This window comes from Centruroides sculpturatus, unplaced genomic scaffold (assembly GCF_000671375.1).
Source record: "Centruroides sculpturatus isolate CEXI.00-Female unplaced genomic scaffold, Cexi_2.0 scaffold906, whole genome shotgun sequence".
NCBI lineage: Eukaryota > Metazoa > Arthropoda > Arachnida > Scorpiones > Buthidae > Centruroides > Centruroides sculpturatus.
Window position 1 is genome coordinate 14,091 of NW_019385169.1, and position 26,894 is coordinate 40,984.

Here is a 26,894-nt window from a genome sequence, read left to right on the forward strand (position 1 = left end):
AAATTTGAATAAAGTTTCATGGATTATGATTTTTTCTTGTTGAAAGTTCTGATTATAGATAAAACTTTTCAATAATCCTTTTAAAATTATAGAATAAATAAAGATATTGTAATTATCAAACTTTCTCGGTAATCTACATATATAATCGAGACAGGGTTTGCTGAAAATAATGACTAATTCATTTTTTAAATTTTATTTTATACGTAGGGCCTATAGGAAAATTGTTGATACCGGAAAAATAAACTTGTTAAAAAGCAAACCTGCATCAAAAATGTTAGTATTTTTCTATTGTTTTATACTATTAAATTCTTAATAANCAAACGGTTAGGAGTTGAAAGTTGAAATTTGGTACACAGATAGGGTACGTCACGAAAACGCACACTAAGAAGGGATTTTTCGAAATTCCCTCCCCGGGGGAGAGAGACAGGATTAAAACTTCTATATACATTATGGATACGAGCCCAAACGGTTAGGACTTAGAAAGTTGAAATTTGGTACACAGTTAGGGTACGTTACGAGAACGCACACTAAGAAGGTATTTATCGAAATTCCCCCCGCAGGTGAGAGAGACAGGATTAAGACTTCAACAATGGAAGTGTTAACAATGGAAGTGTTAACAATGGAAGTGTTCAATAACAATGGAACTGCTAAGAGAAAGCAACGTGCAAAATTTACAGGCGCAGATGCGGTTTTTTGCGTTTTGCGGGAAATCGAACATATTTTTAGACCCATCTAAAAGTTTTGTAGTTAGTCTGGAAACAGGGGGACGTAATTCTTGCATTTTGTGAAAACGGGTAAGATTGGCTGTAATGTAATAATCTTAATCTTCGCTATCGTTACTTTTTGCCCGAATAACGCTGGGCTTACATGCTAGTATATCAAAAAAACATGATGTTGAATAAGAATTAAAAGGAGTTTGATATTTTTATTATTTTTAAAGTTTAATTGCTAAAACGTTGATATAAATAGAAAATTTTATTTAAAAAATATAAAAATTTTAGGCATCTAACATAAGTGTTTATATTTTATCAGAAACATAATGAGATAGCAATAGNTTACTTCAGCGTAAGGTGCCCAGCAAATTGGTTGGGTTGAGAGTTCTTGATCTTTATTTCATTCATTGTTTCTAATAAGTTAGGAAGTATATTATTTTGTTCCTTTCTTTCTAGACAATATGCTGATACAATTCCGTACATTATATTTTTTATTATATAATACAACTTGATGTGATGTTATTTCAACTAAATTCACTCGAATTTCATTTTGCTTAATAAAATTTGAGTCATAAAAAAATGTGAGCTGTCAAATTTAATTGTTTATTTTAATATTTTAAACATTGTTTTCCATAGTTGTTACTGATGTACTTTAATTAAAAAACTAGAAATTATAGAAACGGTTGCTTAAAAAATTACCGTAGAATATTCTAAACATAATTAACATAAAAAACGCTAAAGAAATACTGTAATTACATTTATACAGAAGTTTATTTATGTTGATATGTCGATATCTATTTTATGAATCTAAATAACATAATATTGGATATTCAGTATACAGTATATGTATGTAATATCCAATTTCTGAGATCAGAAATAAGTTATGAATATATTTAACCTTATAATAATGATTATAAATTTTCATTTGAATTTAAATGATTTATACTTGTTAGAAAGTGAAAAAAAAATTGACTGAGAAATTCGTTTAGAATATTTCATTGAATAATTTATGATTACACATAATGAATTACGTATAAAATTTAAAAATGAAAAGTAAAATTATATTGTGCACTTATTGTAATCTGTATAAAAAATAAAATGATAGAGAAACAACTCATCTTATCTTGAAATTTAGTATTTTATAAATTTCAATATCATATAATTTTTGGTATAACATTTTCGTATTAATTGATAGAATTAATTCTAGTAACTTAATAAACTCTNAAATAAGTTATGAATATATTTAACCTTATAATAATGATTATAAATTTTCATTTGAATTTAAATGATTTATACTTGTTAGAAAGTGAAAAAAAAATTGACTGAGAAATTCGTTTAGAATATTTCATTGAATAATTTATGATTACACATAATGAATTACGTATAAAATTTAAAAATGAAAAGTAAAATTATATTGTGCACTTATTGTAATCTGTATAAAAAATAAAATGATAGAGAAACAACTCATCTTATCTTGAAATTTAGTATTTTATAAATTTCAATATCATATAATTTTTGGTATAACATTTTCGTATTAATTGATAGAATTAATTCTAGTAACTTAATAAACTCTTAGAAAGAATATATTTTCATATATATAAACTAAAATAATTATGTGACATTTTAATATGGGAAAAAGAAAATCAAATTGAAATCTCGTAAAATGTAAGTTTTCACAAAGAAATAAAAGAGTTGAATAATGGTGAATTAATTTGGCAGTTACAAATTTTCATTCAATAAAATTGAGCTACGAGTATAAAAGAATCTGTGGAGTTATAAAATCAAATTTTTATAACTCCACAGATACTTTTTACTTTATTAAAATTATTTATATGTACGTAAAATCTTTTAATTACGTGCATATACAATAAACACCCAAACTATGACAGCCTTAATATTGTTTTAATTACGTATACACCTTTACTTAAATACAGTACAAAGACATTTTTTTCATGTAATGCATCTATAAATACTATATATTTCTTTACGAAATGTCAGATAGTTTACAGTTTGTTTTCGGGAATAGAAAATTAATTCAATAATTAATTATTTCGAAAATTAGTCATTGATTTACGCCGGCTCATTAATGACGGTGTTCTAAGAAACAATTTGGTAAAAAGAGAACGAATCTATTATAATAAATCTCTCTTTACGACCTAAAATTTTATTTTACAATTGATTTTTACTTTTATGTGATACAATCAAATTATTGTTCATATATTAAATACTATTCTCAACTTTACCAATTTTAATCATCAATATCAATATATATTATAAAGGTAAGTGTACAGTGTGCGTGCCGCTAAAACTCAAAAACGAGTCCTGGTACGATCAAGGGAGTGGTATATGGTGTGGTAGCCCTGTAGCCTCCATCCATGAAGAAGGTTCTCGTTTTTACCTGAAGGGCATGCTGTTGAAGATATAAGGGTTGGAAGTTTCGCCCTCTGGAAATTTCTAGAACAGCCCAGAACATTCGAGAGTATTCCACAACATTCCAGAATGTTCCGGAATGTTCTGGAACTTTCGGGAACATCCCAGGACATTGTGGAACATTCCAGAACACTCTCGAATGTTGTGGAATGTTCTGGAACATTGTGGTCCACTCGAATCCTTTTTTGTATGGGTGGACTACCCATTGATGGGGGTATATAAAGCAAGATTCATCGTGGTTTCGAACGTCAGTTTCAACTAATCTATATATATATAATCGAGACAGGTTGATAATAATAATAATAAGCGCAGAGCCCAAATGGTTAGGAGTTCAAAGTTGAAATTTGGTACACAGGGTACGTCACGAGAACGCACATTAAGAAGGTATTTTTCGAAATTTCCCCCCACGGGGAGAATTAACGCTTCAACAATGGAAGTGTTAAGAGAAAGGAACGTGCCAGATTTATAGGCGCAGATGCGATTTTTTGCGTTTTGCGGGAAATCGAACATATTTTTTAGACCAATCTAAAAATACTCTAATTAGTCTGGAAACAGGGGACCTAATTCTTGAATTCTGTGAAAACGGGTAAGATTGGCTGGCTGTAATGTAATAATCTTAATCTTTGCTATTGCTACTTTTTGCCCGAGCAACGCCGGGCTTATCTGCTAGTAGAGAATATATTTTAAATGGATCATAAGTCAGTAGTAAAAGTAGTTGTGTTACATTACTTTTAAAAAGTAATAAACTGTTAATTTTATAAACCAATAAATAATAAATATTATTTATTTCGAAAATATTGATATTAGAGAGAGAGAAGAATTTTTAATAATCTCTAGTGTAGAGATTTTTTATATTATCAAAACAAGTTTNATTGTTATTAGAGAGAGAGAAGAATTTTTAATAATCTCTAGTGTAGAGATTTTTTATATTATCAAAACAAGTTTTGCTACATGAAATTTATTCGAACTTTCTTTAGAAAATTTAAATAAAATTCCTAAAGGAAGTTTAAGAAATTCTTAAAGGAAGTCTGGACTTTTACACAGAATTAATGCGTAAGTTATATGACATAATCTGTCTGTAAATATCTTTGAAGAGAATTGGTATATATTAAATATGATAACATCTTACTTATTATCTTATATTTACTTTTTTCTGTAGAATATGAAAAATCTTTGTAAAAGTTATTTTTTATTTTTTTATAAAAATCTCTATTTGCAAAAATATTTAAGCTCTTAGGAAAACAGCAATTCAATTTGTTTGTAGAAAATTAATTATGTCATTACAGAAGTTTTATAATCACTTGAAATTTTTATTTCGTCGTATTTTCTCTGTCAGGAATGAAATCTCTGATTAGCTTTCTACTGTATATTTACGAATTTGAAGTGATTTATATCATTATTCATTTCAGAAATAATTAATTTAATAATATTTTCTTAAGCGAAAACAATAACTGGATTAATTAGATTTTCGATGCTTTGATTTTTGACAGAACAATTCTATTCATCTGCTTTGTTTGTGTTTATTTTCTTCTACTAAAATCTTGAATAGTTACTCAACAATAATACAAATTACTTTTTATCTTTATCGAGTACTTTTAGAAAATTTTACGTATTCTTTTCTCATTTCTATACATAGACGATCACAAAATCTCTACATATCTGTTAATAAAAAATTAATAATGTATATGTATATATTTGAAAAATCTTTTACGTTTAAATCAATTAATTATTTGTCAAAATATTTTAGAGTTAGTGCATGTCACCAATTTTCTATTTAACTTCCAAAAATAAGATTGTTTTCCCTTTTCACATAATAATTTATACTCTGTTACACAGTTTTTATACAAAACATAATATTCATCCATATTTAAATTTTCCGCCTTCTTAAACAATTTTTACAGATCTTTTTCTCATGATATATGGTATGCTAGTCAGTATTATATAACACTGACTATCATACCATAAACTTGTTATATGAATGTTACCAGGTACAGATTTAAGATGGTAAATTAAGTCTAAAGACATTGCCACTTTAACTATAAATTCCATTAGATCAGGAATGGCGAACCATTTTGAGTCCACGTGCCTTATAGCAAACATGCTTATGTTAAAACATTTTTAATTGTGTCCAAGTTTCAGACTTCGAATACCGATATTTAAAGAAATGAAGTGAATATTCTTTAATTAGAACTAAATGTACTAATTAAAAATGTTTTAATTAGTAAATAAAGCAATTTACTTAATACTAAACTCATGTAGTCTAATGAATTTCGGATCTAAATAGTACTGGGTTCAGCCTGTTTTGGGCACCTAGCCGATTATTTCGTATATGCTGTCGTTCTGATCTATTAAATGTATGTGTTTAATATATGTATAAAAATTGAACCATATTAAGATTTTTCTACTTGTGTTTGTTTTCATTCTTTTCTGTTGTATGACAACGAATCAGACGAGCCTACTCACCAATGGAATCTTGGCGAATATGACATTTCTTAAATAAAGAAAAGGAAATATCGCCTGCTAGAAGAAAAATGGTGGAATTCGAACTTCGACGAGCTTTTCATAGTTTTTTTACATCTTTTGAGAGACGAATGAACATGAAAAACTGATGGTATTTTACATTAAGTGATAGAGGTAAATGCTTACCTGATTTTTTTCTTTTCTTGGGTTTTCTAAACACATTCTAAGTTAGCTGTGAAATGTATATCCTGAAAAGTTCTAGTAAAGTAGAACGTTTCTTTCTTATGTATTTTACTATGATGGCAGTATTGTTAATATTATTTTAATTAACCATTTATCATTTAATTATTTCTTTATTTTAAACTTATTAAAAAGTGTGTTATCAGCAGAAGATTCAGTAAGCAATTATCGCTTTTTCACATATGCTTAAGTAATATCTCTTAAATATTACGTAAAAATTAATTAAGAATAAAATTAAACCAAATATTTGTTAAAGATTAAAAAGATAACGCAGATTAGACTTTTATACATCACGTGTAAACTTTAATTAAAATCTCACTACATGACATGTAAAATTTCTTAGAAAGAAATGAGATAAAATTTTGAGAAATTAATTAAATTTAAAAATTTATTTTTTAATAATTTATTTTATCATAGTATAACTTTTAAATTTATTTTATTAGAAATTAATGTAAATTCTGTTTCATACATAATGTTAAAGGGAAAATTTGTTTATGAAAAAACGATTTATTTCTTAAAATACAAAGAATTATTTTGAACGTTTATAAATATTTTGTAATTAATTTTTGTGATAATTATTAATAGATACAAGAAAAATTGCATTAAGCAAGTTTGCTTTTTTAGAATTGTGTTTTATCTTAATATTTTTAAAACAATATTTTATAAATAAAAATAACTCATTCGTACCAGTTTCAGTAAATTTTATTTATTTTATCACAATAAAATATTAGCTTATGATAATTAAGAATTGAACAAATTCTTTGTTAAAAGATAGTAAAGGAGTAATATTAAGTTCCATTTTACGTAAATATCGCCCTAATTAATTAGTCTTTTTCATTAGTTATGTATTATCACCAATCGTTGTTGATTTGTTTTTGAACAAGATTATTATTATATCTTGTACTAAAAAGATTTTTTAACCAAAAAAACTTATTTATAATCGAGTTTCGTGTAATAGAAAATTGAAGTTAGATCTTGTTATTAAAAAAAACGCGCAACTTATGTACTAGGTCAAATTTTCTAAATATAAATTCAAGTCCCATCTTAGTGTATAAAAAAGGATAAACTGATAAAAAAAATCATCAACTTTTCCATTGCAGATAAATGGATTATTTAGAATTTTTATACAGTTTATCAATATTTCATTACTTTTTTGAAACTAATCTTTTTCCAAGTTACGACAAAAAGATTTTTCTTCTTAGTGGATAAAATGATTTTATTCAAACAATTTGTTTTCTCCGAAATTAAGTTTGTAAAATTTTGTACATTTTGTATAGTATGTCTAAACTTCAATTTCTTTTTTACTTATCCTAAATTTTTTCTCATATTTCTTAATACGATTTCTAATATTCTTTAATAATTTACTAAATATTTACAAGTTTCTTTTATTAAAAAAATATTTTACTACGTTGTCTTTTATTAAAAAAATATTTTACTACGTTGTCTTTTATTATCGTTTCGTGCATTAAATTTCCTGTCAGTTTAAATTGTTAATTTTAAATTTTAGGAAAAAATTATACGAAAATTTATTTATTAAAATAGATTATTTTAATAAGTTTGTGGTCTGTCAACAATGTGATTTTTGAGATATTTTGGTAAATTTTATCACATATATATCACAGTGTTTTGTAAATAAGGATATAAAGTTCATTAAATTTTTAAGTAGTTTTCTTTCCTATGTAAAAACAGAAATAAAGAAAAGTAAACAAGTACCTCATAAAAGACAATGTTTGTTTTATTTTTTTTTTAAATTTAAGTAAAGGAAACACGAAAATGTTAAACTATGAATTACTTAGATTTTTTTCTGGAAGGAAGAATTTTAATCCAATAACTAATAGTTATGACCAGTGATGGACTTGAATGTAGGCGGGTGTAGGTGGTACATAATTTCCAGATAAAAACAGAAAATACTGATTATTTTTTAATTAAATTTGATTTCTACTCATAATAAACAACCAAAACAAATTTAAAGTTCGGACTATTGCTGTTCAAGAATTCCAGTATTGTTCAATCAAATTTTTGGCGAGTTGGTAACATCGTTGTCAACTAGTCGAAAAATGTGCCAGCTTAACGTGTAGTATATTTCACGAATAGCCATTAATTTGACGCAGATTTTTTAAAGTTTTGGATTTATTAATGAGACTGAGACACGATGAACATTTTTAACAGAGGTAACTCCTTTCATTTTAAAGACTAAAACAAGAATAACATAAGATGCGTATTCAACAGACTGGTTTCACATGTGAGGGTGTGATGCAAAACAACAGGTGTGAGACAGAGGGGACGAAGAGATTTCTGTATCCAAGGGAGGTCCCCTGCCGGATCAAATTGGTTGTCAATTGGAAGTACTAACAGATTTGTCACAATAATAATGATTATTGTTCAGTAAAAACTACATACAGAAACTAACCGTTAAATAGATATTAATATACCATTGTATATCAATGATTCACGGTGTACCTATTTGCTCAATAAATAGTTTTAATGATGACGCCAAAACTTCTATTTGGATGTAGAGTAAACGCAATGCTAACTCGTAAATATAAATTTTCCAGAATGTGTTTGGAGAAATGGACTTATTATGTGACCCAACAATGATCAGTTATTATAATTTTTTAATAAATTTTCCGTGAATAGATTCACACAAGAAGGAGGGTAAACCTAAACGGAAACGGGCCCACATCAGCTGAGTCTGTAAAAGATAGGCGAAAGAGTTTATTAAAAGTTAAATATATCACTTTGCAGTATCGGTTGGGAATAATTTGCAATTGTAATATCGTCAGTGTAGGCATTAATAAATGAGGAAGAAATAAGGGATAAAGATTTATCAATATAAGCAATAAACATAAGATTAATGAGGATTGAATCCTGCAGTATACCAATTAATAATGGGTAAAAGTGAAATTTAGATATTTTGATTTTATATGTATGTAATAGAAAAAAAATTATTAAAAAATAATTAAATTTATTAAATAGAAAAAATATATTAATAATAATGTATTATAAATATATTATATTATACAAATATAGATATAACATATAAGTTTATTCTATTATTTTTTATCTTTAGATACTTATGGAAAATTAAAACTAACTTAAAAAATAAGTTCCTTTAAGTCTGAGTATATAAGAACAATTTGTTTACATTTAATTTAGCAACTTTTTAAATTATGTATTAAAATAAAAAAGAAAAATTTTAATCTACTGAAAATTAAATTAATAGTTATTATTATGTAGATAGAAACAGAACTTTTATATGTAAAATTAAATGTTTATTTGTAATTTAATACTTTTGTAACTTGTTTAGATTTGTTAGCTAAGAAAGAATTAAAACTTTTAAAGACTATTTATATACCAGTAATCTTAGAAATTTTCCACAAATAAAGACAGTAATTATAGGATTAAGTTGCTAAGTAATGGCAAAATTGTAAGTAATTATAGGTAATAAGAAGTAAATTACCTAAAAAGTAAATTATTTCTTATTACCTATAATTGGTAATAAGAAGGTAAAATTTGATAAATTTAATTTTCATTATATAATAAAGTTTCTTTTATAACTTTAATTCATAAAGTTAACAAAGAAATGGAAATATTAACCTTGCAATAAAATTATAGGGCAATTTTATGTAAATAGATATCAAAATGGATTTTATTTAATATGTATAACTTCGAGGCGATGCCAAAAAATAAATTAAACGTTAATATTATTTTGAAATATGTGATTACAATGAATAATTTTTCATCATTATAACTAAAATGTTACAATTTTTAAATTTGTTTTTTGGGTTTAAGAATTGATGCTGGAGAATTCATTATCAAATTAGTGATATGAAGCATGAAATCGTAGATTCTTATTTATTCTTTTACTTGATTTATAATTGTTAGAAGGTATCGAAAAGAAATTTTCAAAGAAATAAATCTCAACGTTAATTGATTTTTCTGTTTAATCTTCTTTCTTAAATCGGGAAACGAGCATTTTGTTAATGACATCTTTTTATTGTAATCTCATCCACAGAAACAAAAGAAATAAATGGATGAGGCAACCTATCTACAAAAAATGCTATATTTTCATCTGTAAGAACCCTAAAATATAGAAAAATTAATGCGTTATTGACGAATTTATTAGATAAAAAAACATCCAATAATTAGAAATAGAATTCCTATTTAAATCTTAAATTTTATATCATTTTTACTGTATTTTAAATTTACTTCGATTCTTCTACGTAGGACGTTTTTTACCTAAACGTATACAAAATTCTGTAGAAAATGTTCAGAATAAAATTAGAATCGGAAAATAACGACCAGAAGATAATTAGTTCTGGGTTTATATAGAGAAGCAAAGTAATTCCTAATCTTATGAAATTAAAAAGTTAATTGACGAATACACTAATAGAGAGCAAAATACAGAGCTAGACGGATTTTTCTATAAAAAGAATTACAGATACTAAATGTAACTGTAAGTAAAATTTTTAAAAATTATATGCATTTACATTTATTAATATATTTAATAGATAATATTTGTTAGTAAAGAAAAACAACAGAAGGAAAAATTTCATACAATGGCATTACTACAGACGATCAATTTTTTAAATCAAAATGGAATACTTTATGATTTATACTATGAAGTGTTCATGTAATACACGCCATGTAAAGCGTTTTAATATAACGGGTGCCATATGTAATATAACAGTTGTTAAAAAAGTAAAAATGTAATCCTTGTGTGCTAAATCACTGAGACATATTTTGTATTAGGCGGCGCTGTGTTGGCGAATTTCACATATTTTTGGTCATAGGTCACTGTCTCGTTTTGTCTGCTACGTCTCTGTGTGGCACGGTGTCTCCCCTCTCTTCAGCTTTTATTTGTGTTACATATAACTGTATATTTCTGTGCGTCGTTAGATTCGTTTATTTGCTTCATTTTCTGACAACAGTAAATAATAGCGAGCTTCAAGGCTTTGGAGTTGGTATCGTATATTCTTTAAACATTTCTCTGATCCAGCTCTAGATCTGTTTTTCTTCTTTTTTTAGGTTTAGGTGTGAATTTGTTTAGCTATCTTTTAGAAAGTTTTAAGCTTTTCACTTCGAAAGACGTTTAATAATACATATATAAAGTTATTGAAATTCTATCAGATATTCTGATTTTAGCAGCATATAATTAAATGTTGATTACAACTAGATTTTACTGTACAAAAATAATATGTTCATATATTTTTCACTAACTTCCTTTAGAAATCATATTCACTTTTTCCCGATCGGTTTTAGCCTAGCAAAGAAATGTCAAAGCTTTTTTTTGTAGTTTACATCTATATTTGTCACAATCAAAATTGCAAACTCAAAAGAAAAGCTAACAACACAAATAAATGATATTTTATCTTCACAAAAGAAGAAAAATTATTTTATTTAACCAATCTCCAAAGTCTTTTTTTTCTGACATTAAATCTTTTAGAATAATTTGTTTGAAATAGTGATTTCTAATCATTACAACATAAATTTATAGTTGTAAATAAAAATGAAACTATTTTTCAACAAGTAAAAGAGAGAAAATCGTAGAAAACAAAGAGATACCAATAAACAATTAATCAATAACTATCAATATTATTCACCAATTATTTGCTATCATTATCTTTACACTTCATTAAAAATTGGCTTAGTGAGCTTTATGCTATCACGTTATATAAATGGTTTTCGATATTATAAAACTTTTTCGTAAAAAATTGTTTACAATAAATAAAACAATTAAATTGGTAATACTTGAAAAGAGTAAGAACTTTACTAATAAGGTTATATTAGTATTTTATGTTGTGAGAATCGAACAAGTAAAAGGAAATTAACTCAAGATGACCTCACCAGGAGCTATATGTCAACTTTCTGATCTGAGAGAGTGTCTGCTTACGTCTTCGCAGAGTCGGTACCTTACTCGCGACTCTTGGTCACTTCTAAGGCATGTACTGCTTTGAATATGACGAGGAACGACCGATTTCAGTCAGTCGTCGCCCGTTCTTTCAACTGTTCTGATCAGTGTGCTTGTGCGCCTCTTTTGGATTAGTGCTCTTCTATGCCCTCAGATTCCTCATCATCCCTCTATTTGCTGCTTCTCTCCCGAACTGCTAACGAACATGAAAGACTATATTTTGACGATCTTCAACGAGCATTCTAGTTATCAAAAGTATGACCAAAAATATCATCGAATTACTATTTTTAAGCAATTAATATTATTATCTCATATCATTTATTTATAAATAGAATGTAAGAAAACTTGTCCACATTAATTAATGAAATAAATAATATAAAATATTCTTACTGTTATAAATTCAGTTAAAATAATTTTACATAATTGTGTTTAATAAAGATTAACGATAAATTTCAGCGTTAACTCTGAAATACTTCTAATACATTGTCTTGTCAACAACAACTGGAACATCATTGGTATCAAATTAAATTCAATTCTACGTAGAATTAATTTAGAAATCGTACCGAAACTATTATATAGTAGACATTACTTTATGATAGTTTTCTCTAATCCCTCTTTTAACGAAGGATGTACGTTTACTGTTATGAAGGTAAATAAACAAAATAGTTATGTTGGTTATCTCTGTTTTGTACTATATACTAAAAATTACATAATCCTAGTTTATGATGTTGAGCTTATCGGAAATACCACGTACTACTTTATGACGTTTATCAGGAATTAAGTCGTAAAACTAAGAATATACTATATTTGAAAGGTACAAACAAGAAATAAGAAATTATAAGGGAATGGGACATTTTTTTTACACTAAACCTATTTCCAGATATACTGCATTATTTAAAATATATTATTTGATGTTTTCATATACTGTGTACGTTTGTGACGTAAAATTTACGAAATGTTCTTGAATGACATGAAATTCTTCAAAACAAAGGTTTACCATTGGGTGTATCATCAAAGATATTTATATAAATATAATATAAAATTAACAAATCTCTAAAATTAGATAAGTCATACATAAACGATTATTAAACAAATTTATAACTGAATTTTTATCAAAAGAATTGGACTGTTTTTCATTTAAACCATAATTTTACAAGATATAAAATTGTTTTGCAATTTATTCGTTTTTTGATAATTTGAATTAAAAATACGATTGGATACTTCGACTTTTACTGCTTTTAAATGAATTTATTAATGTTATGAAGTTAAATAAACGTATTTAGGCATATATACATTTATATTTACCAGCTTTTGTTTTCATTTCAAATTTTTTCTTTAAAACAAACAAATAATCTAAATTGAAAGATGACATTTTAAAAAAAATTCCGTTAATTTATTTAAAATTTTAGATATTTTATAAAAGAAAGAAGAATGGAAAAAATTTTAAATTTTATTTCAACAAAGAAAATCATAAAAACTTTCGATATTTCTTTTTCAAAAATTTTATATAGATTAGTAAAGTGTAAAATAGTTTGGCAATTTCTCTGTAATTCAATCATTATTTATTCTTTACTAATCGAATTAAAATTTTTTTTTCATTTAACTTAGAACTTTTTACTTTAAAACATTTGAACATGTTTTAAGTAGAGAGATATGATTTTCATATTTTTTTTACATATCGATACTAATACTAATAAGTTTATATACACTGTATACTAAAAACAGGTTTTTTTTAGCTTAAGATTTTTAAAAGAATATAATATTGAAAATAATAAAAGTAAATTTAAAAAAAGGCCAAAAATTTCAGATTTTTACATATCTGTTACTGATTCTTTTGGGAATATAATATCGAGATAGTTTTCTTTCATTCCCCGGATTATCTATTTCATAAACAGTTTATATAACATTTTGAGTTTCTCGCGAAGTAGAAAAAGCTTTTATAAAAATTTTTATTTACTGAAACTATAAACATGTTATTGTGTTACTTACTATGCCAAAGAATAGTACATAAAATAGTTATTCTCAGATTTTATAAGTTATTCTTTCGTTATCGTTTTAAAAATAAAATTTACAATTTTAAAAGATAATAAGAAAATCGAATAGAGATTTCTCTTCTTTATACAATTAATTTTTTATTGAATTTTCTGAATTGCGAAATTTGACAAAATTTACATATTGAATAGTAATATTAAATACAGTATTATTCATTTTACTTTTTGTGTATTAGTTTTATTCATTATATGACTTTTAATTGATAATACGATTTTTCTCAATTGTCAGAAATCTTCATACATATTTTAAAATATTATAACTAACTAAAATCGCTGTTTATGAAAATATGATAGAGAAATTTTAAACATTTTAAAATAAAATAATTATTATTGTACTAATAATAGATTTTATTTTTTTAGAAAACATATAATGCTTATACAAGATTATGATAAATGAGGGTATTATTTTTAGTATTCGATACGACGGTATTATTTTTAGTTTCACACTTAACTTTAAGAATTTTTTTCAATTTCTTGCCTTGACAGATAAAATAATTATAAATTAAAATCTGTCATAAAAAGGACAGAACTAAGAGAAATTTATTATGACGAGACATTGAAGACAGAATAAAACATGTTTGAAAATTATCTAAAAAGTAATAAAGTAGCAAATATTATTTATATTTATTACTTATCAGTTTATTATTGAAGTTTAAAATCGATGATTACAAGTATAAATGAAAATTTTCTAAGAGAAAAAATTAATTTTTTATTTTATAATAAACTTGCATTTTCAAATTAATCGGATCATCTATTATGCAATTGCACTTGTATCTATGTCATGTTTCTTAAAATAAATTATAGTACTTTAAGTGCTAATTTAAGTTCGAATTTTACTACTGTTTTCACTACTGTTAATTTCTTTTCTCGACCATCAAATTTCCAAAGTAATTTTGTTATTTGATACTCAGTCTACTGACGTTAGTGGAAATTATATCAAATTTCATTAGTTTTGACAACATATCCATTATTGTTAGTCAGGCCGAATACATTTCTTTGACAAGTCGAAGTCTACAAGAACAAGATTTACGACCGAAAGCAGTCAGTTACAATCACGAAAAATCTCTGACTCATTCGACACCATCTGAAACCATAAATCTGCATGTAACCCCATATGAAATATTATAAATCCTTATTACAAAATACTATAATCAATAGTGTTAAAAATCTTCATGTTTGCTTCTTTCTAAGAAATTGCAAAGGCTTTACTTTTTTCATATGTTTCATCCTTCAATACTTGTAAAAAATTCTACTATAAGATTTACAAAAGGATCCAGACCGTAGTAAATTGATATTCGAAAATGAAAAAAGTCTGGTAAAAAGTTTTAATTTTTTACTTACCGTATTCCTTAAACATTCAAATATATTAATTTTAGTAATACTTTAAAATTATATTAAATCCAATAAAATNGTTTTAAAAATTCTTTAAATTGTATACAGTAAAGGAATGAAGAATTTTTAAAATGTGTTAGATTGATCATTCGATGTGATAAATCCTTATGTAAGCGAAACGCAAAATATGTTCATAATATTAATATAAATATAATATAAGATATTCTTATATAAGTAATTTTTCTAGAATATTAACTGTAACACCACATTATACTGCTAGATAGATTGATCACGTGATTTTCCACGTTTCGACAGTGCCCAGGCCTGTCTTTCTCATTAATCTCTGCTCTAAAGTTAACGCCAATGAGCGTGGCGCTCGGATGAAAGTATAGAGGTTGAGCGTGCTGACAGTAAAATTAGCTCAGAAGTAAATGCACCCTTAGTCTCATTGAAAACATCTGATGTTATTTCGTGCACCGACATCAGATACGTCGCCCAGCAACGAAAGCGTCCATGAAGTAATATTTGACACAGGAATTGGACAATAATTCTCCTACCGTTACCAAAAATGACTTCGATATGATACCCCAAAGAATTGTGGATGTTATTAAGCATAAGGACTATTCAACTAAATATTAAATATAAAATCACTCTGTGCGTACGAAAATTTTTGATTCGGTAAAGATTCAAAACCTATACTATCTATAAAAGGTTTCGTTTTCCCAGTTTCTTAGCTGTAAAAAAAATATTTTCAGGTACAATATGTAATTATTGTTTCATGTCGCATCCTGCCATTTGTATTTTTTTAAAGCCAACATCTACTCAGCGTTTAGATTATTTTCGTCTGTATAAAACATTCTGACATTGCCTTCGTATAAGAAACAACTGGATAAAAATAAAAGAAGCAAAGACAGAGTTTAATATTGAGAAATTGAAAAAGTATAAGTTTATAAAGCATTTGTTAAATTATTTAGGGGAGATCGGGGCAACTTCGGCATGCGGGGCAAGTTTGTCAAGCGCTTTTTTTAAAAAACAAATTAAAAGGAGACTTTGGTAATAGGTTACGAAGAATAAATCTATTTATGTTATCTGGCATTTTCTGCTACTAAACATTTTTATTATATAAATCTCTCATTAGATAAGAGCATCATTTGTCATCTTGGCTAAACGGACAAAATCCTAGAAATACAAAGATTAGATAAATCGAATCAGCAAGTCAATAGAGAATTACAAACGATGGAAATCCCTGAAGGTAAACATATCACATTTGACAATTAAGGAGATTTATAATTATACAAGCAAATTGAATAGCTTTCCTTTGTCTGATTGTGTCGTTATGCATTTGATTTATTCTTAACTATTTTTATAAATGACTTAGTCGAATGAGCATGCGAAAAAAATGCCCTCAAACCAAGTCGAATTTTTTATATGGCATAGACCTATTATTCTTCTTGCCGTTAAACCGGAATTTAGCAATATTCAATTCCTTAATCCTTTTTGTTCCACAGAAATCGAGAAAAATGTGATTTAAACTCTGATTTTTCTGTAATTTATGAAGTATTTTAAAAGACTTCTAAAATATAGTTTCATTTACATTATCATTTTACATCTGAAAACAATTTATTTTAGATTTTTCGGCGCAAAATTCTAATTTTAGGAAAATAAATAAAATATCAGATACATTTTTTCATTGAAAATACGGCGGTACATTTTCTGTACATATATTTCTAAGAAGTGAAAAACGAATATTTTTGTCTGGGTTTTTAACAATATATACGGTTGTTAAAAAATAAAATGTCAACTTTTTAATAATCAAAATATTATTTTGCTACCAAATTTTCTTAAAAATTATGGAGGAATTTTTGTAGAATTTTGTAGTATTTCAGTCAAAAACCGACGAAATAAAATATTTACTTATTTGTTAAAGACACGTAAATACCGTATTTACTCGCATATAAGACGATCTCGCATATAGGACGAGGTGTGTCTTTAAAAATCAAAATAAAGAAAACAAGACTTATTAATACTGTAAGAATACGGGTGAAGGTAAACCCTATAGTCGTCAGAACGGTTAATTCGGCTCACTGGAGTCACTGGAAGTGGGGAGAATCGCGGGTATGTTTGATCTGTGTACGTTTAAACAAAAGAATAGACAGGTGGATTAACGAATAACAATTAAATTTTAATAGATATATAACAAGTACAAAACGAAACAAGCTATCAGCTAAATGGATCTATAAATAGCACCGATAAATATTGCGCCTGTAGAGAGAGTTTACGAATAATATCTTCAGTTGACCGTTGTCTTCTGTATGCATGGAGTTGCTTTTAGAGATGTCTGGAAACGACGGTGGACGGGAAAGAGTTGGCGGCTGTATTGAAGACAGTTCGTTGGCTTGTATGCCAAGATCCGTACTTCTGTATGGCAGAGTCGTTCCTAGGTCGTCTGCCTTGTTCTATGGCAGTCTGTGTATTATTGTCGGCTTCCTTGAGATTATGATTTCTCTCCTTTTTATTCTAAAATCCTCTCCAATTGGGTTTTAGTATTCGTAACATCTGATGGGATATTATTTCTGACGTAAATAGTCAGATGTTCGTCGGAGATGTGTCATAACATCTCTCCAAAAGGAAGTTTTACTTCCCTTTCCACAAATTTGACAGAAATGTGTTAATTATTTTCGCGAAACCATTACTTTAATTTTAATAATTGATTTAAATAAAACTTATCCTTTGTCTCACGATTCTCACAATACAATTCTAATTTTATTTCGTTTAATCACAAATAAACTATCAAATAAACGTAAATGCACATATTATCCCGCAAAAATTACTGGCATTTTAAACTTTAAGGAAAAATATTATAAAATCGAGAACATAATTTTTTCATGTAAAACTGGACAATCGGGAGCCTTTATATTGCCATTTCTTACAGTCGAATCTACTCTCCGTCGATTACACTTACGAGTTTCTCCGAATTCTGATTTCCGAATAATCATTTGTTTTCACGTGAGAATGGATTNGATAAATCCTTATCTAAGATAACCTTTATAGTTATACAGCCGATTTTACTCGTTTTTACCGGATGCAACTATACCGATGCAACTCTCCCCTATACCGAGGCTAATTAGAAAATTTTTAGATTGGTGTAAAAATATGTTCGATTTCCCGCAAAAACGCAAAAACCCGCATCTAAAATAGTACAGTAGAAGCGAAGTTCTTCAGGATAATCCATAACCCTCTTCATCTCACCGCGGGGGGATTTTCAAAACTCTCTTCTTAGAGTACATTCTCATGACTCATACTCGGTTGACACCGGTGGTTGTGTACAATGTCGGACCAGAGTCAACCAAAACAAAACTAAAATTAAATAAGTATATCAGTGTCTATATTCAGAAATTTTCTAACAATATGACATGTATTCAATATAGTGGCCTTCTGTAGTGTGATGTATGTATTTCTACTCAATTGTAAGTTCTCAGGCTTTTGTGTACTGTGTGTGGTATCACACCTGTACAGGAGAGAACAAGAATTACAATAAGCACCCTATCCATCCACCACAGATGCCTTATTTCCTGGACGAGTTCTGTGTACTTGCTAATTTTTGAGTGCATGTGTTTTGTACATTGTGAGTGTTTGGAATGGCTATGTCTATAATGTATGTGATTTTATTGTGTTTGTCAATGAGTGTGATGTCTGGTCTGTTGTGGTAAATTGTTTTATCTGTGATTATGGCTCTGTCGTAGTACATTTTGTGCGTGTTGTTTTCCAATACTGTCTGTGGAATATACTTGTAGTATGGTTCGTGGATGTCTGCCAATTTGTGTTTCTTTGCAAGCTCTTGGTGTATTATATTTGCTACTTGATTGTGTCTATGTAAGTAATCTGTCTGTGCCAAGAGCTTGCACCCAGAATTGATGTGTTGTATAGTTTCTGGCATAATGTGACATTTTCTGCATGTGTCATTTGTGAGTGTTGTATCTTTGAGTATGTGTTTTCTATAAATTTTAGTAGTTATGACCTGATTTATGGCAATCACGAATCCTTCTGTCTCCCCAAAAAGGCATCCCAGATCTAACCAGCTGTTTGACGCAGTTTTGTCAACAAAATCCTGGGCCAGGTCATAAGGATGCCTGCCATGGAGTGCCTTTCGAGCCCACAATTGCTTGATGGTGTTTATGCTTTTTATATGTTGTGTCAAGTCTGTATGATGTCAGTTAAGTTTAATGGTGTGTTATTTGAGTCTGCTAGAGTTACTGCTTTATGTAACTGTGATGTTTCTTGTTTCCTGTAGAAAAACTCTCGCAGTGACTGTATTTGTTTGTAGTGAAAGTTAACTATGTCAATCAGGCCACGTCCACCATCTTTACGTGGAAGGGTTAATCTTCTATAGTGGACTTAAGATGATGTTCTTTATGCTTAGTAAGTGTTGTTCTTGTTTTCTTTTGGAGTTGCTCGAGATCTGTGTGAGTCCAATGTATAACTTCAAAAGAGTATGTGAGTACTGGGATGACATATGTGTTTACTGCTTTAACTGTATGTTTTGCATTTAACTGTGTTCTAAGAATAGCATTTAACCTACTTTGGTATTCTTTAATTAATCTTTGCTTTATTTGTGTATGTTCTGTTAGTTTGGCCTGTTGGAATCCTAAATACATGTAGAACTCACCCTCTTTCATGGATTCAATAACGTCTCCATTTCCAAGTGCAAAATCTTCTTTCTTCAGGATTCCTTTTTCTATGTGAAGTTTTTTGCATTTGTCTAGGCCAAACTCCATTTGTATGTCCTTAGTGTATGAATGTGTGATTTGTAGGAGTTGATGAAGTTGTTTCTGTGTGGATGCATAAAGTTTTATGTCGTCCATGTACATGAGATGTGAGAGCATAAACTGTGTTGTTTTTTCATGTCTGATATTGTAGCCGTATTGCGTGTTGTTTTTTCGTGTCTGATATTGTAGCCGTATTGCGTGTTGTTTAACATGTTGGATAATGGATTCAGAGCTATCAGAACCAGAGAGGACTCAAGGAATCTCCTTGAAAAATTCCTCGCCTAATGAATATTTCGTTTGTTTGTATGGAAGTGTTACTAACCCTGAGATGTAGTGTTGTTCTCCAGTGCTGCATAGTGTTTTCAAAGAATGCAATGAGTGATGGATGTATTTTGTACATGTGTAGAATATGTAGCAGCCAGCTGTGTGGAACACTGTCGAGTGCTTTTCTGTAGTCTATATATGCCATGTGTATGTTTCTGTGTTGTTTGTCTGCTTGCCGTAGAATGACTGAATCTATGGGTAACTGTTCTTTGCCTCCCCTGTGATTTCTGCGGCAACCTTTTTGTTGTTCTGTAAGAATGTCGTGTTCTTCAACGTGTTTGTATATTTTGTTTGTGATACAGGATGTCAATAATATGTAGAGTGTTGGAAGACATGTAATTGGTCTGTATTGTGTGGGGTCTGTGGTTTTGTTGTTTTTAGGTTTCATATAGGTAATGCCCCGAGTAAGAAATTTATTATTATTATTATTATTATCAACCCATCTCGATTATATTACAGTAGAGCATCGATTATCGTACTCAATTGGGGAATTAGGTTGGTCGGATAATCGAAAAGAAGGGAAAAAATACATTATTAGTATAGTATATTAGGATATTAGTATATCCCATGTAATTAGTTTATTAATATATCGCTATTAACCAAGTTCGCGTTGAATTTTCATACATGTTTAGCCTAACAAATTTTTTTAAAATAATAAACGTCGCTATTGTATCGTTAAAAATTATTTTTAAATTATTTTATTGCTCACAAAACAAACAACCATTCGTAATTAGAAAATTAAGTCTCGTTTAAATACTGGCCTCCCTTCAATGATCTACTCGATGTTGCCAGCTAAAACACAAAAATTTAAAGAAAATAATATTAAAGTAGCCAAGACAGCCAAATATTGTAGTGCCACATCACTAGTGGACATTTGAAATTTGCCGACTAAAACGGCCGGTTAACCGATGTGACGGTTAATCGGGGGTCGGATAATCGATGCTCTACTGTAAAAGATTAACAAATAAAGAATTAAAAATAGTTCGCTTTTTAAAAGAAAAATGAATGCAATTCAAAGAATTGTTTATTGAATTCAGTCTTATCCTTTACCTTGAACATTGTAAAAACTGTTTTTACATCTATTGTGTCAGCGAAACTGGACACTACATAACGTATGTGTCAATAAATAACATTATTTAATTTTCAGTAGATAAACTCATCATAGTTTTTTATTACTCTTATAATTTTTACAGTCGCTTTCAATAGAGGCGGTATTTTTTCTTACTCATTAGTATTCTATGATTACTTAAGTAAACTCAAAGAGGTGATTGGTGACAGAGAAAGGTCAGAATTATTAATCTGAATGTTATCATCTTTTATTTTTCATGTTCTCTGCAAATTTATTTTCGTTGTTATTGGGCTGCAATTTAAAAAAAACTGTAGATCTACATCGTCAACTACTGTTGTCTGTCTGCCTGTTGTCTATCCTTCTTTAATCTCGAGAACGGAGTTAGATAGATGAAAGACGATATATGAAAACAGTAGTGGCAGGATGCCCCGATTAACTATACATGAACTTACGGTGCAAACCGGAAATCAGGTTATTTCAATTCAAAATTTTTCCTCGAAAAAAGTTAGATAGATGACAGTATTGCTGACAGGAAAAGTATGATGTACAGGAGCAAGACACTACTAATTTGAGATGGAGAGCATATATTTTAAATTAAATAAATTTTGAAAATATGATTAAAAATTATAGTCCAGCATTGTGATGATTTCACAATAAATAATCGCTCGTTGCAGTTTTGTATTGCCGGAAAGATTTAAATTGTTAGCGTTGATGTTGCGCGAGTTTGAAAAGTTGTGACATTATTAGTATTAATTATACATAAGAAAATTGATTTTGATTTTATAAGATTCAAATCAACATTTCAGATATTTTTCCAAATATTATCTTCGATATTCTTTAAAATATACAATGAGAACTCGGAAACTTATCTGTATATTAATCGAAAGAGGACTTAAGTCTGTAAAACTTAGTTTGAGTAAATGGCTAGGGCTTAACTCTAAAATATATAAGATTATGATATAAAACTTGCTAAATAGCATTAAACCAAACAAATATCAAGTTCATTCCTCATTAAAAATCTGATAATAGTGAAGCATTTGAAATAGTTTTTTGTAGTACTTTAATATTTAGATGATGTATGAATTATTTAATTGTAGAATTAAAATCAAATGTTTATACTAATTTTATACATCCTATTGTAAAAGGCAATAACCGAATACAATAAAGATGATTGATTGATTGAGTATAAAGTATAAAAATTTTTTAAATTAAAATACCACAACAGATGGATCCACCAACATTTTAAATGTTGCCGGAAAAATTAAGCGACTTGTTACTAGATTTTTTAATTGCTTCTTTATCAGGTTATTAAAAGTAATTACTATACTTAATTCTAATAATCTGACAAAATATATATATTTATTTACAAAAAAAAACGACGTATAAAAGCGTTTTTATGATTTCACACGTGAGTTCGTAAACAACACGATAAAGGCTATTTTCAAAGATTTTAGTAAAATCTTGTAATAAAAATAAATTTTTAATATTTAAAATTAAAATTTTACGGTTTTAGTTATACTTAAAAACGGAAACTGTAGTTTTTTTAAATAAATCAAGGGTTATTATTAAAAATTTTTATTGCTACACAAACATTTTATTGGCATGTTACAATATTGTCAGTTATTACATGCAAGCTATAAATCATATAAAAAGAACAAACAACGTCAGAAGTTATTTAGTATATTACTTTTAAATGTCAGTTCCAAAGTAATATCGTAACAACATCACAAATGCCAAATTACCGTTTTAAGGGTAAACAAAACGTAAAATCGCAATTTCAAATATTAAAAATTTATTTTTATTACAAAAATTCCTAGAATATATCATTTCTCACTAGATTTGTTTCAGAATGATTAGTGAAAAAGAAATCACTACTGCCAATATTATTAAAACACTATATTATCAATTCAGTGTAACTCGATTCAGCCCATAATAATAACCAATTGCCTTTAAAAATAAATATAATCATTGTTTTAATATAAAAGATTAAGTCAATATGTAACTAACAGAATAAAATAAATATGTAATATTTAAACGAACAATTATTTATTGTGACATCGTCATAATGCCGGACTGAAAATTTTAATTAGTAGTGTCCACCTCAAATTAGTAGTGTCTTGTTCCTGTAAAAGACACTTTTCCTGTTAGCAATANCAGAATAAAATAAATATGTAATATTTAAACGAACAATTATTTATTGTGACATCGTCATAATGCCGGACTGAAAATTTTAATTAGTAGTGTCCACCTCAAATTAGTAGTGTCTTGTTCCTGTAAAAGACACTTTTCCTGTTAGCAATAGAGTCGTGCCAGTCACCTATCTAACTCCTTTCAGGGGAAACATTTAAATTGAAATAGCAAACCTGATGATCCTGTACTGTTAATAGGCGCCTCCTGACACTAAGCTTTTCGGATATGGACTCTTCTTTATGATATAACTCCGTTCTTGAGATTAAGGAGGGTCGGTCTGACAGGCAGAAATAAGACAGTGGAAATGTATAGGTTGTGGATATATATATATATATCTAATGAAGTTATTTAAAAGCAAAAACATCAAATATGTTTTAAAAAATATTTTAATTAAAAAATTTTATATCACTGTTAAAAAATTAAAAATTGATAAACTTCGTTTTATAAGCAATTTTAATATTTTGAAAGTAAGAAATGTTAATTCTTAAAATTCTGTTTTTATAAAAAATAAATTTAATTTATTAAGATTTTTATTTAAAAAAATATTTTGAAAAATCTTTTATTTTACATAATTAATACTCAAGAAAATATATCATTAATTATCAAAAAGAAATTTGTGCCCGTTGTTGTTCTCGACATTTCACGTTGTATTTCTAGCCAACAACTCGTCGATTCATCGTAAGATGTCTTCTCCACGAACCAAGATCAGCATATTGAACGATCTAAACTTTGTTAATGTAATTGGCGCACCGAGTTGGTCGCCAATAGTGAAACAATGAACTTTTTAATCTTCACTTATATATAATATAAAATCCCTGTATATACACATGTAGGCATATACTGTATATGTACAGTACACATGCATGTACAGTACACATGCATGTACAGTATACAGTGAAAACTGCTTAGGCGACCACATGCATTCCACGGGCACCTGTCAAAACGGGCAAAAATTTCTGGCACCGAATAGTTTATCCATAGAGTCTTCGTATAAGTTACCTGTATTAAACGACTACCTGTATAACACGTCCGCGGGCATCGATTTTTGGTCCGAAACAGCATACAACTGTAATAAGCGACCACTTCCGCAAATATATCTGGTCTAAACTTTTGTTCGAACCCACTTCGGGCACTTCTCCCACCCTTGAAATTATGTGCAGGTGTTAATGAATTAGTCTAGCAAAAAAGAAAATTCATTTCTGTTTGTTCGAAATGTAGAATAAACGAGAGATGCGAGGTGCTATCCTTAGAAGATCGTATTAAAGTTCTTAGAAAAAGTGAAAGTGGTCTATCACAACGGAGATTAGCAGAGAAATTTAACTGCGGGAAAACGTAAATTTTCAACATTTTGCAACAGAAGTAGTCAATACTAGAGGAATGGGAAAGCAATGGAAACAACGATAGCAAACGAAAAAAAAGCAGCCGAACGAAGAGATAAACAAATTGGTATGGGAATGGTTTCAAAAGGCAAGTGCTAAACGGATTCCTTTTGAGTGGACCAATCATTCAGGCAAAATAACGTGAATTTGCAGAAAAATTGGGCATCTCGTCGTTTTGCGCTAGCAAAGAATGGCTGAAAAGTTTCCGGAAGCGTCATAACATTGTTTATCGTACCTTGTATGGTGAAAGTGGTGACATCAATCAAGTTAATGTGAACGATTGGAAACAGCGTGTTCTTTCGATGATATGGATATGATTTTCGTGATGTCTATAACACAGACGAAACAGGACTTTTTTTTCGTGTCATTCCAAATAAAACTTTAATCGAAAAGGGAAAGAAGTGTTCAGGAGGCAAGATGGCGAAAGAACGCCTGACTGTAATGTTTTGCTGGAATGCACTAGGAGAGAAAAAACCAGCGTTGGTCATTTCTAAGTCACTTCGACCTAGATGCTTTAAATGTATTGACATCGCAACTTTGGGCGTGACCTGGAAAGCAAACTCCAGAGCTTGACAGCAGACATTTTTCAAGAATGGTTAGAAAAAATTAAATGAAAAAATGAGGAACCAAAACAGAAAATTTTTACTTCTTCTGGACAATGCCGCCTGCCATCCCCCAAGATTTCACTTTCGAATATTGAATTGAAATTTCTTCCGCCCAACACTATGAGCCACCTTCAATCATTAGATCAGGGCATAATGCGGGAGTTTAAAATACTATACAGAAAAAACTTGTAAAATTTTTGCTTGTTCGGATGGAAAGTGCAACACGACTTGATAAACAACTGACCGCTTTGGAGGCAGTTAAATGGATTTAAAATGCCTGGAAGGAAGTAAATTCTGAAACGATCAGCAAATGTTTTAGAAGCTGTGGCTTTTTTCACAATGCTGCAGATGCTCCCGATGCTGAAAATATTTTAGAAACGGAACTTCAAGAGCTTTGTACTGCTGCACAAATTAACGACATTGTAGCTATTGAAGATGTTCAATGCTTTGAAGATTTGGATGAAGACTGGGAGGATCAATTTATGGTTGGGGAAAAGACTAATCAACGACCGTCACAAACAACAGAAGACAATGACGACGACGATGATAATGAAGAACAAAGTGATGTTCGTATAGAACCTTTTTCACTATCAGAGACACTTTTCACAATTTCACGACTGAAAGCAACGTTCACCAATCTTGAAAGACCACGGCTTTTGGAAAGCATAGATTTAATTGAAAACGAGCTTCAGGAAGTGATCCTAAAGCAAAAGTTAAAACAGGTTAGACAGACTAAGGCAACGGAATTTTTTAAGCACATGTAAATATTGTCTAGCCTGTACATGTAAATTTAGTTTATTAAATTTTCTATTCTAAATTGCTTTAAAACTGTATTGTATTTTACACAATTTTAAATACAGGTACTGTACTGTACAGTACATGCACCTACACACAAGAGTACCCAGTGTATTCTTACTGTCAATTTATTGTACTGTTGACATACAGTATTTTTCTTCAGGTATAAAATACTGTACACAATATAATTAATCGGCTGATCTCATCGTGAGATAAATAAATACCTAAATAAAATAAATTTTATTTATTTTTTTAAAGCTCATATACAGTACATGTGCGACAAATAGTTTCTGTATATCAACCTACCTTATTTCCACGATATTTTTAGAAAAATAATATCCAAGTAATTTTCGCACGCAAAATATTCAAAAAACAATAAACGCATTAACGCAAAAATCAGTTTTACAAGCAACTTTCCTTTTTCGAAATGTAATGAAATCGTATTATGAGAAAAAATAATAAAATCGTTTTATTATTAATTAATAATTTTTCTTATTATACAGCACTTAAGAAAACAGTAAATATTAAAAAATACAGTGTTTTTAAAGTTAAAATAAGATTAAACTAACGAAAACTAAAACCAAAGTGATGGAGAGATATACGATCGATGACATAATACATGTAACTGA

General features: G+C 28.5%; 1 pseudogene; it reads left to right on the forward strand.

Annotated features, from left to right (window-relative positions):
- The first annotated feature begins 17,471 nt into the window (after nt 1-17,471).
- LOC111635693 lies at nt 17,472-26,234 on the forward strand (annotated as a pseudogene).
- Nucleotides 26,235-26,894: the final 660 nt, after the last annotated feature.